We start from the raw sequence: 12326 nt of genomic DNA on the forward strand, positions 1-12326 counted from the left end.
AAAAAAAATATAAAAAAACAAAAACAAAAACAAAAAACAGATCGTGGGGTCAGGAGTTGAAGTTCTTGCTCAATTATTTCCTCTTCCTGAACGATTTGGTTTCCGTAAGTGTGTATCATCTGAAAGGGTGCCCTGCGCAATTATTACGTGTAGCCTGAGATAAGGCAACCAATCCAATAAATGAAATTCTTCATCTTATATGGTCACAGGGGACACTCTGAAGTGTGGTTTTGAGCAATTCTCATACGATCTTATGTGCAGAGCAGAGTAAATCAAGTATAATTTTATATACATTCAGATCATTTATTCACATCCAATTTATGCTTCTAAGCATTGTTAAGCACTGTTAGATTTTGTTATAAGAGAAAACTACTATAAAGACAAACACAGTTCCTGATTCAGTGGTGTTTATTCTCTGTCCGAAGAGACACACTCAAGCACCCCGACCGAACACAGTGGGATAGACGCGGCAACGATTTCGAACGAAGTGCAGGGGCAATAAAGATTAGAAAACACCTAATTCGCCTAAGGAATGTGGGGACATGAGGGTCGGAAATGGCTCTGAAGAGGAGGTTACATGTGAGCTGGGCCTCGAAAGATGCTTGGGGTTGACCAGAGAGACAGGATGCTCGGCAAGGGGGGCTGAAAAGATCCTGGATAGGCGCTGAGGGGCGGAAGGGCCTGGGGGTCTGTCTGGCTCCCTGCTGGGTCTCCAGTGCTTACAACGGTGCTGGCGCCTCGTCCGTGCTCAGTAAATACCTGCTGGATGAAGGAAGCTGACGTGCTGGGGGGTCGTGATAATCCAGATGGAGCGGGGGCTTGTTTGCGTGCGCGGTACCGTGCTATTTGAGAACCATGCGGGGATGAGATGAGACTTTCAATTTGATTTTTCATGCGTCCGTGGATAAATAAATAGCTCGTCTTGGAGCCCCCGGAAACAGCTGCACCCTCTCTTCAGCCGCATTTCTGTACATCGTTGACACGGCTGTGAAGCCTCCCGCACCGCCCAGGACACTTCTGCTACCAGTGCTGAGATAGCCGACTGTTCACAACAAGCCAGTACCAGCCACCTGTGCGCTGTTCCGTCTGAGGTCAGACAGGCTGGGCGTCTCTGGCAGCTGTATTTGGAAGGCACTATTCTTTCACTCAAAAAAGCATATCATGATTCAAGTGAGAAAGTTATATTATTATAAGAATAATCTTAAATCACTGCTCTCTGTTTGCTTGTTTGTTTCGAGCATGCCAGGGAGGGGCAGAGAGAGAGAGAATCCCAAGCAGGCTCCGTGCTCAGTGGAGAGCCCAATGCGGGGCTGGATCTCATGGCCTGGAGATCATGACCTGAGCCGAAATCAAGAGTCGGTCGCTTAACCCACTGAGCCACCCAGGCGCCCCCACTCATTTATTTTTAAGGGACATTATTCTTTGTACTTGCTGGTACTTTACTTTTGTGAACAAATGACTTTCAATCTCACAGTGATGAAGATATAATAACTGGGACTGAGGACCAGTGCTTTGTATGACAAAGAGCCCTGACATTTATAGATTCGGCAGTCGTGGAGTTCGTGACCGAGGATCTGTGCCATATAGTGATTTTTCTGAGGCACAAACTTGAATCCCATGGCCAGCGAGGCCGGAGGATGGGAGTGAATCCATTAGCTGGTGAACCCAGCCCACTGCCCACCTGCCCATGTCAAAAAAGCATTAACATTTTCCACTTGACTTCAGAGTCCTGTAATTCTTGGGAACCGATTCAGAAAAATAGTTTGTAGAAAATGTCCCCAGGACAAACAACAACTGCTGGTGATGACAATAAAGAGACAGAGAAGTCTTCAGACAAAGAAGGGTCCTCAGGCGGGTTCATCAGTGCCTGTGGAGAATCATTAAGAGTACGGAGGTCACGCAGAATTTCCATTTCCACTTGACTGCATTGTACAGAGGGCGTGCAAAAGCCCGCTGCCGTGCACGAACACCTCCCGACACACCCCTCCTGACTGCCAGGGGTCAGCGATACCGTCAACACTCCCCTGGCAGTGTGGTTTTGCTATGAATCCGCGTGACCCTGAAAAAGGGGGTTGGCAAATCAAAGATAAACATCAAACCAGACTTGGTCTAATTGCATAAATTCCAGGTTGATGAAGCCTGAGCTAATGAGGTTTCATGCCCTGAAGGAAATCTTAATCCTTGTCACCGGGCTTGGGGATGTCTTTCCTGAAGAGGCTCGCGGGCCCCCCGGGGCACAGCGAGCCCCACGAGGCCACGTTCTAACTTGCTCTCCCTCTCTGCAGCTCCGATTCTGGCCTTTAAAAATAACGTGCCCTTCATGATACTTTCCAGGTAATTCTTCCAGGTGGAAGACTGACAAAAGCACGGGGTTACCCATGAGCCTTCTTGGGACGCTGCTCGCCTCTCTCGTTTCCTTCTGATCCTCAGGCATCGGCCACGGGGGGTTGTCCCACTTGATCTCTGAAGTCGGGTGCCTCTCTCTCACAGCCACGAAGCTAGACTCAGATGAAGAACTGCTATTCGACTTCAAATTATGATGCTTCTATTAAGCATGTTGGGGGAAACCGTAAATAACAATCCTAGGCATAATCTTCCAAAATTAAGTAAGAACTCATTTCAATTTCTTAAACTCGTGTCTTTTAAGGGGCCGCTTGCTCTCAGAGTGGTCCTAACTTTTTAAGGTCTTTATACTGACGGCCTGGTTTTTTGTTTACATCGATCCTGTAGAGGACAACACGAATCCCGACAACTCCATAGAACGACATGTTGTTATACTGAGACAGAAGAGGAGGTGATGGTCAGCGCTCAGGGCCACGGAGTGAATAGTCCTCCGATCTTACGTCAAGAAATACATGTGGCCTTCGTGTCGGGTCATGTTTTCTCTCGGTTCCAAGTTCACAATGAGGTGACCGGAAGCTCTTAGAAACTGAAGCATGGTGGGATATCCAGGGCCCAATTCTGCCCTGGATATATCCAATATCCAGTTCTGCCCAATTAAAGACTAGATTGCACCCCAGGCAGCCAGGGCAGAGGCCCCATGACTTTTACAGACGCTGCAAGAACATCCGAGATCTGGAAACAATATAACGGGCTGGTGATGTTGCTCGCCTCTTCACGAACACGAGAGGAGAATCAGAGAAATTGGGGCTACAAGTGGGGATGTGTGGAAGGAGATGGATGGTCAAGGGACGGATTTTGGCAAAGTAGGTAATGCTGGAGCAGGTGGGTGTGCTGGCCACAGCGGTCCCACAGGGAGGAGACGATGAGGCAGGACAGAAAGGAGCCGGTTGTAGGAGTGAAGTCCCTGAGAAGGCAGCAGAACATGGAAGGCACAGCACATGGGGACACTGGGTCGGGCGTGCCTTCTTCTTTCTTCTCAACCCACATTGGCCTTCCTCCAACTTGGACTTGCTGATTGCTGCTGGTCCACTGGATGCTGGAGGGCAAGGGTCTTCACCTGCCTGGGACACGGTCGTGGATTGTGCTGGAAGCGCAGGGAGCCCCGCTGGGCGAATGGCATGGCCCGATAGCCTGAGGAGAGGAGGGGATACCGGGAAGTGGGAGGGGGGCGAGAAGGGCTTGCTGTGGGTTTGTCAGACACGGTGCTGGGCATGTTCACATTCCTTGCCTCACTGAATCCTCACAGCAAGGCCTGACCCTTGGCATCCAGGGGCAGGTGGTGAAACAGGAGACATTAGGGCCTTGGGAGGGCAGGGCCAGCCCGGCATCCTTCCCTGCTGTCCTTCCTGACCCCTCAGGGAACACGATGGATAATTTTGTAGCAAGGGAGGAAGAGGGGGCTTCCCTCATCTGTCTGCAAACCTAATTCCTCTGCATGGAGGCAGGGCCTTCTGGTTCACAATAGGAGTGAAAGGGAGGGGGAATGTTTCCATCAACACAGAAATGAGGTATCAGAGGAGCAGGGGGTGATACAGGAGGGACCGTGTCCCTTAAGTAAAAGGAAGTCACAGCTTCTGAGGAAGAAGTAAAAAACAGGGGTGCCTGGGGACGCTCAGGAAAAGCTTTACAGACTGCATGTCACCTGCCACAGATGCCAGGGCCAATCTATGCATTTAGAAACCACAGTTTTGAGTCATTTTGCGACTCACTAGTTTTATGACCTTAGACAAGTTAGTTAGACTCTCTGGACAATAGTTTTGCACTTATAAAACAAGAACAATACCAAATACCATGGCTAAAACCCTAAAGGACAGTCCTAAAATGAAGAGTGACTTTTCCAGGACAATCATATACATTAAAAGTATTTATTTTTTAATATTTACGGAATATGGAATGTTGAATAGCATTTGGCCTTTAACTGTTGCTTAAAAAAATCATTACTGTGTTTTCATCATCATTTAAAAATTTCAAATCAAGTTTGGGTGCAAAAAAACCCCTGCACTCCCTGCTTGGCTTCTAGGGGACATACCCGAACCGGAAACAGGCCAGACCCTCCTGGTGCTGAGAGGGCACTTCTCAGGGCAGCGCTGGCATGGGAGATGCCAGGACATGACCCACGGCCCTCAGATCCAGACTCCAGAATCAGGTCTGGTGAGACCAAAGCGTCTGCTTCTCTACCTGTCCGAGTCTACCTGTTAGTCTCAACTCTGCGGGGTTCCAAGAAGCCCCCAGTTTCCTTTTGATTTCAAAAGACTTTTACCGGGTGCCTGCTGCGTGGCAGGGTTCGTTCTAGATGCTGTGGGTGCAAAGACTGAGGTGTGTGGTTTCTGTTGCTTGCACACAGCTCAGGAAGATGGAAGGAAGCCACAGACCAGGCCCCCGAATGCGCAGGCCCTTGGCCTGCAGACACAAACGGCCCCACAGCGTGGGCTGCAGACATCGGGGCTGCAGCCCTGAGCCTCGCAGGAGACAGTGCTGAATTTCCCAGAAAACAGCTTACACAACACGGGGTATCAGTTTTCTCCTTGGCTCCTTCCCCCATGTACCAAGATAACTGAACCAGTTACACAGAACACTCGGCTTATTTGATTGTTGGGAAAAACCAAAAACACCCCAAGGGAAGGGAGGCCAAAGTGTTTGGTGCAGAGAGACTGGCAGCTAGTGGTGGCCTTGCCCACATGCTCCCTGCCCGGCGGGGGGACCAGGACGCCTCCGCGCAGGGCTCCCCCCACCCCCAAGGCCAGAATAAAGCCCTCCAGTGGAAAGTCCCTGAAGGCCTCCCTTGGGGGGCTGGCTCATCGGAGCCACTAAGTGCCTTCCTTGGTCTAACTGCGGGAGGAAGTGGAAACAAAGAAGGGAACAAGGGAGAAGAGACACGAGAGGACAGAAGGAAGGCAGCCAGCGTCCTGGACGCCAGACTTGAAGGTGAAGTCAAAACTACCAGGCTCCAGAACTCTACACGCTGACAAACCACTCCAAAGCATCGCATTTAACCTTTTCTTGAAATTCTCGTTCCCTCCCCTCTCTTTCCGGCAGCTCTGGGTGCGACTCCCAGCCCTGAGGTCGGTCACACTGCAGGAGTCATTTAGCTGCAGGGAGCGTCTGTTTTATCACCTGTAAAATGGGCATAATGACCTTGTGGGGGAGAGAAGGACAACAGCCGGAGTGTCATGCACAAGCATTTCATGCAGTGTGTTCCCTGAGTGGTTTGTGAACTGCCTGCCTGAGTTTCTTTCAAGCTCTCAGCAGCCAACGGAAACCTGAAAACATGATCGAACAAAATATGTGAGTTCAGGAAAGACTCATCAGGATTCTGAACTCATTTCGAGACCCAATTAAGTCAAGGAAACCGAGGCAGACTCCCCAACGAGTGTGTGTCGTCGCCCCCCCCCACCGCCCCACCCTGAGTCTGTGGACCCCGCCCGACCCTTCCTCTGGGCTTCTGGGCCTGTCACCTGTCCCTGCAGATAGTCATTCAACAACCAGAATCTAGATGCAGAGTCAGCAAGCACTTAACCTCATTCTTACATGTGGGCAACTTCGGTGACATGACAGCGTTAACGGGGATAAGAAGCAACGTGGCAACATCTCGAGAAGATGTGGCTCGCTGGCCCCCGCAGGAGGGAAGCTGAGAAATCCTCTCCGGGTCCCTATGTCAATTATTTTACTTGCATGCATTTAATCTCTCTCACAAAATGTTGCATCGTAGCACTTTCCAGCACCGCTTGATGAATGGGAAACGAAGGCTCACAGAGCTGAAGTCCCAGGTGCAGCTGTGTGCGCGGAGCGAGAGCGGGCCTGGATTGGAATCCGCTTCTGAACGCAGTACTGTTTCTCTCTCACATCGTGACCCCTTCCCCTGGAAGCCTCTGTTTATGGAAAATAAACGAACTCCAGGGATAAAGCGGCACATGTTCCCCACAGTCTTTGCTTCGCATGCCCTTCCTGCTCTTTCTCTGGAAATAGAGCACGAAGCCCCCAGCACCCCGAGGCAGCGTGCCCGTCCCCACCACGGGGTTCTGGCCCGGGTGCTTCCCATAGATCTGCGTCTCTGCCAGCTCCGCACAGCTCGTCTCCGGCTCTGGTTTCTCCCCGCGGGAACCCGAGCGGCTGTCTCAGGATGTGTGATCAGACCGGCTAAAGAGTTACACATGTCCGCGCGGACGAGGGGGCTTTGGGGGCGGCTCCGCGTCCAGGAGAGCCTCGCTGCTCCCCTGCTCTGGCTCTCATCGAGCTCCTCGGGACGCCGCGCTGCCTGCCAAGATGAGGGCAAACGAAGCGCGACGCTCCCAGGGGGAACACGCCTCCCGGGACCTGCCTTTGAATGGGGTGCTGATTATTCCATGGCTCCCAACCTTCTCTTCCTTCGGGGGAGGGTGTCTGGATTCTTGCTGGGGCTCCAAAGCCCATGGCTCCTTTGGAAATGAAAGGTGACAACGGCAAGGGGCGTGCATGTTACAAGCAAGGTGCAACTGGGAGTGAACACTGGCCTCTGACCAGAGTTTGCAAAGTGCGCTCACATTTGTCATTTCGTGGCCTTCTTGCAGGAAGCCTATGCGCTGGGCACGGCAGGGAGGAGTCTCCCCAACACGTACTTGCCTTGCTCACACCCTGAGCCGTGCCTCTGGGCTCCTGGTAAGACTGTCCTGCAGGGGGTGGATGGCCCTAGGCGACACCTCAGGTCTCTCTGTGATGAGATCTCCATGATCCTCCATCGTCGGCACCTCTTTCTTTATCCTCAAGTCGGGCCCATCAACAAGGGTCCCCCGGATGTGTGCCCAGCGAAGCTCTTTTTCCACTTGTCCTCGTTGCCCCTGAGCCTTGCATTCCTTCCTGGATAGCATACTCTTCCCTGCTGTGGTATTCAGGGCTGACGAGCGTCCGGACCTCCCCGAGCAGTTACTGCGTGCAGGAGGGTGCCTATGACGGGGCGATGCCCGGCGTGGGGCTGTGAACAACCGTGCCTCGGGAGGACGGGTCTCAGGATGCTGCTGCCTCCTGCTGGGAAACAAGCCGGCAGTATTGTCCATCTTCCCACCCTCTTCTGCTAAGGGCTCCTTTACTGCATCATCCATTGCACGGGCCCCCTGGATCCCATATTAAATTGGCACGTGTATCTGGGTGTACTTACAGCCTCTCTATTCTGCGCCCCTGATCGCTTCATCTATTCACTCACAATACAGCCTTAATTCTTAGAGATTAATAACACATTTTTTTCCTATCTGGTAGGTATGCTTGCCCTTCCTTCCTTGACTTTTTCAGAGTCTCTACAACCACTCTTGCTGTCGCTTGTCCGTTTGAATCTTGGGACCTGAAAAGAATCTTGTTGGCATTTTAATGGGAATTATGCTAAATTTGTAGATTAACTGAGGAAGCTTTGGTAACTTCAGGATGCTGTCCTCTTAGTCAAAATTATAGTAGGTCTTTCTACTTGTTCAAACCCTTGAGGCCCTTAGATTTCTGCTGTTTATCAGGCGTGTTTCTTGTGTCTATTCCTAGAGACTGGATTCTGTCTTGTGGTTATGGTACATAAGGCCTTACCTTCCACTACCTCTTCGAACCGGCTGTTTGTGTTTGGGACGGCTGTTGGTCCCTACGCACTGCACTCTTAGTAAACTCTCTCATGTTTGGAAATAGTTTTTCAGCTACTTCTCTCAGGTTTGCGTGTATGCAGGTCGCTTTACCTACATAAATAACAATAGTTATTATACTGTTAATATATTACTTCCAAGCGGACGTTGTAATTTACTTGTCTTTTTAAATTAGAGCTAGTACCAGGGCGCCTGGGTGGCTCAGTTGGTTGAGCGTCTGACTCTTGATTTCTGCTCAGGTCATGATCTTGGGGCGGTGAGATCGAGCCCCACATGGGGCTCTGCACTCAGCCTGGAGTCGGCTTGAGATTCTCTGTCTCTCTCCCTCTGCCCCTCCCCCTGCTCACGTTCTCTCTAAATAAATAAATAGATACATTTTTAAAAAAGATTTTATGTATTTATTTGAGAGAGCAAGTGAGAGAGAGAGAGCACAAGCTGAGGTGGGAAGGGGCAGAGGGAGAAGCAGGCCCCCTGCCAAGCAGGGAGCCCAGTGTGGGGCTTGATCCCAGGGCGCTGGGATCATGACCTGAGCTGAAGGCAGACACTTAACCGACTGAGCCACCCAGGCACCCTTATTTCTATTTTTTAAAGAATTTCTTTTTTAATCAAGAAAGGAGGCAATCCTATACTTTGAAAAGTTCTATTTGTGTGTATGTTTTATAAGTATTTTAATAGAGTTTTAATGTTTGTAATTTATAAATAAATGAATGTAAATATGTTGGGGGATGCCAACTTTTAAAAACTGCACCAAGCATGCAATCAAAAAAGCTTGGAGACCAATGGGCTTACAAGATTGTAATAAAATTACTTATATTAAAATATTAACATTTACCATATATAATTTTTTTAAATGCAGAAGTCACTTGAGGATCTGAATGTTTTAGGTTCATCATTATGGATATAGGTTATCTTCTCAGTTGATGGGAGATTGGCTAACTAAGCATCAATCATTGGAAAGCCTTAGTTCACCTCTGAAAAAGTCTGATTTCTGTGGCCTTCTGAAAGTCTTCCTCTACATTGAACGGTTTCAGGGAAGCAGCAATATGCTGGGTTTCCCCAGCCACACCCCCAATCGTGAAGGCACCATAATATGACAGAGGAGGGGTAGAGGGTGGGCCTGTGTAGCCTGAACCCTGCCTCTCTGAAGCATGCCTTGGACAAACAGAGTGTCCCAGTTGAAAGATGCTCTTTCTGGCAGAGGCAAGGTGGTGACACACCTAGGGACAGACCGCTCAAAGGATGCGAAGGAACCAGACCTCAGAAAGACTCATTGCTTCAGCGCAGTGGGACCTCCTGTCAGGGCCACTGCCAGAAGTCTTCTCGAGCAGATGATGACAAGTAAAGAAACACAAGTATTCTCTGTAGTCACGAAAGAGGAAAAGATGGCTAGAGGGATAAACATCTCAACCAACAAATTCTTTTTATGGGATGTCTGGCTTTCTGCAAATTTTTACTGAACCGAGACATGTGTTCTTTTCAAATTAATACATGGAGTGCAAAAACTCAAAACAACATGCTGATTTCTTCCATAAAGATAATTCTCAAGCTAGCTGTGGTTTGTTTTACATTGTCAACAGGAGTAGGGAGTTGGGGGAGGAATCTTGTAAAGTCTGGAAATGAAAAGTTTGGGTCCACATGGAATGACTACTCTATAATCAAAAGTAAGTTCTGTCTCAGTCTCCTTCCTTCCCTCCATATCCCTCCCTCCCTTCCTCTCTCTCCTTCCCTTTTCCTCTCTCTCTCTCTATACATATACATATATATTTATATATATATATATAATAAACATATATGTTGAAAATTGCAAATTTAATTCAACTTTAAAAGTACTCACTGAACACCATGGGAACACAGAAGCAAGATAAAATGGAGTGACTTTTAACCTATTTAAGGAGTGAATACATGTGCATATGGAGTTGATAACGATTCAAAGAAATACAGAATTGTGGGGTACCTGGGTGGCTCAGTCAGTTAAGCGTCTGCTTTCAGCTCATGACCTGAGCTGGGGTCCTGGGATTGAGCCCCACATCAGGCTCTCTGCTCAGCAGTGAGTCTGCTTCTCCTTCTCCCTCTGTGATGGCTCTCGCTTTTGCTCTCTCTCAAATAAATAAATAAAAACTTAAAAAAAAAAAAGAAATAGAGAATGAATAACAAAATGAGAAGCATGGACTGTATTGCAAGAGGTTAGAAAACTCATGACTGGTTGTTGGGATTGTACCAGTGGGGGTTCCTGTAAGTACAGTGGAGCAAAGGGGGTTAGAGAGACATATGATTTATCTTCCTTCTCCCAGCATTGTTCCAGTGTCACAGGCTCAATCCACCTGCCCAACCATCTATACCTGGGGTTTCTGAAGGTCTGTTCTGATGACCTCATCCTGGGACGGGAGGCAAATCAGAACTTCTGTCAGCTTTCTCACGTGCTGCCAGTGTCAAGGAAAGAAAGAAAAAGTAACAGCCTACCAGCAAGTGAGAAGAATGTTTTTGGCTGTAGGATTATTGAGTTTAGTGCCATTTGCTAGTCAGAGCAATTCAGTCAAGGAAGTAGATACCCGATGAAATCATGAAAAGATGCTCAGTTATTAGCGAAGTGCAAATTAAAACCACAACGCAATGGCACCACATGGCCATTAGAATGGCTAAGATTAAAGACAGTCTGGCCGTGCCAAGTGGTGAGGATGTGGAACTCTCATCCATTTCTGATGGGAATGCAAAATGGCGCTGCCAGCGGAAAAGCAGTATGGTGGTTTCTTGTAAAATGAACATATGCTTGCCCTGTGACAATTCCATGCCAAGGTCTTTGTCTCCACCTTCCAAATAAAAACATGTCCTTGAAAGACTAGTATATGAATGTTCACATGAGCTTCGTTCATAATAACCCCAAACTGCGCACAACCCCAAACAGGTGAACTGATAAACCATTTATGATATTCGAGTTACGCAGTATTACACATATTACACAGTAACACAACGGAATGAACTATTGGTACCCCTGATACCACGGATGAACCTCAAAAATGTGCTTGGAGAAGGAATGATTCCCTTCCTGTGCTATTCTCAAAAACAACCTATAGTGCCAGAAAGCAGATTTACGGTTGCCTGAGCCTGGGGTGCGGGCCGGAGATGGAGTGGGAAGGGCCATAAGGGAACTTTCTGGAGTGATGCATGTATTTTATATCTCGACTGTGGTAGGGCTTAAACTGGTGTATAAATTCGTCCCGACTCGTCACACTGTACACTTAAAATGAATGCACTTGGTTGTATGTAATGTATACCTCAGTGAGGCTGATGTAAGAAGAGGAGGAGGCGGCCTTCCTCGGATGAACGGGCTTTCAGCGCGGGTGATCCAGCGAGAGAGAGCACTCACCTCTGAGCAGTGCCCGGGGGGTGAGGGACAGTGAGCAGCTCAGCCCCACATCTTCTACTGCGAGGCACGAGGATGAAGGCTCAGTCAGAGCCTGGCAGCCACGGTGCAGGGTCTGCTTGGTTGGCTGTTTCTTCGAGACCCAACTCAATTCACTGGCTCCTCTCTTGAACAAGAAACTTAAGTTGGGGGGCCTCGCTAACTGTGCTTTGAAAGAGCATTCCTCATGGGCCTTGGGCATCCTGAAGAGGGTCCCTGTTCTGAGAGCATTTCCAGTCTGAGACAAGGTGGGAGGTCAGAAGGAGATGGGCAGCTTTCGCTTCTGCCTCTTTGTAAAGAAACCATGTGTTCATAGCACGTTGCTGAGTTTGGGGAAAATCCAAATAAACTTCCCCTTCACCCCCAAACTTCTCAGCCAACTCAGTGAGCCACATTGGAGCAGTCTAGATGTGGGGAGGGGAGATTTGCAACTGTGAGATAGATCATAATCTCCACTAAGTAGGTTCTGAAATGCAAATTATAGTTATGGAACAGTGAGGATTCACATAATTACACTGAAATTAAAATGGAAACAAAGTACAACTGTGAGCAGCATCTCGTAGAGAAATGACCACAACCAGATGTATGTAAATTGTTCCCTGAGTAAGGCTCCTTTCCAGGACTTTCCCGTGAATTTATATTCTATGGACACTGAACTCCCTATCCAAAGCCCATCTTAATTACTATTTTCCTTTCCAATGAACCATTTCCCCCACCCTGGGAGATACTTGTGTGTCATTGGCTAAGTTAACAATTACACGAATTTCAAGAAGTCTTTGTTTTTAGAAACAAAAGATAGACTGCCATAGGCACTTTTTAGGTAAATAAAAACAAAGGAAAAAGAAAGAGTTCCTAAGTACATTAAATCTAAAATGGCTTAAAGCTGACTGTATGGTTCCGAATAGGATTTCCTCTCTCCCTGCACAGGTCGG

This window comes from Ursus americanus, chromosome 7 (genome assembly GCF_024610735.1).
Source record: "Ursus americanus isolate L20-20 chromosome 7, mUrsAme1.1.p, whole genome shotgun sequence".
Taxonomy (NCBI): Eukaryota; Metazoa; Chordata; class Mammalia; order Carnivora; family Ursidae; genus Ursus; species Ursus americanus.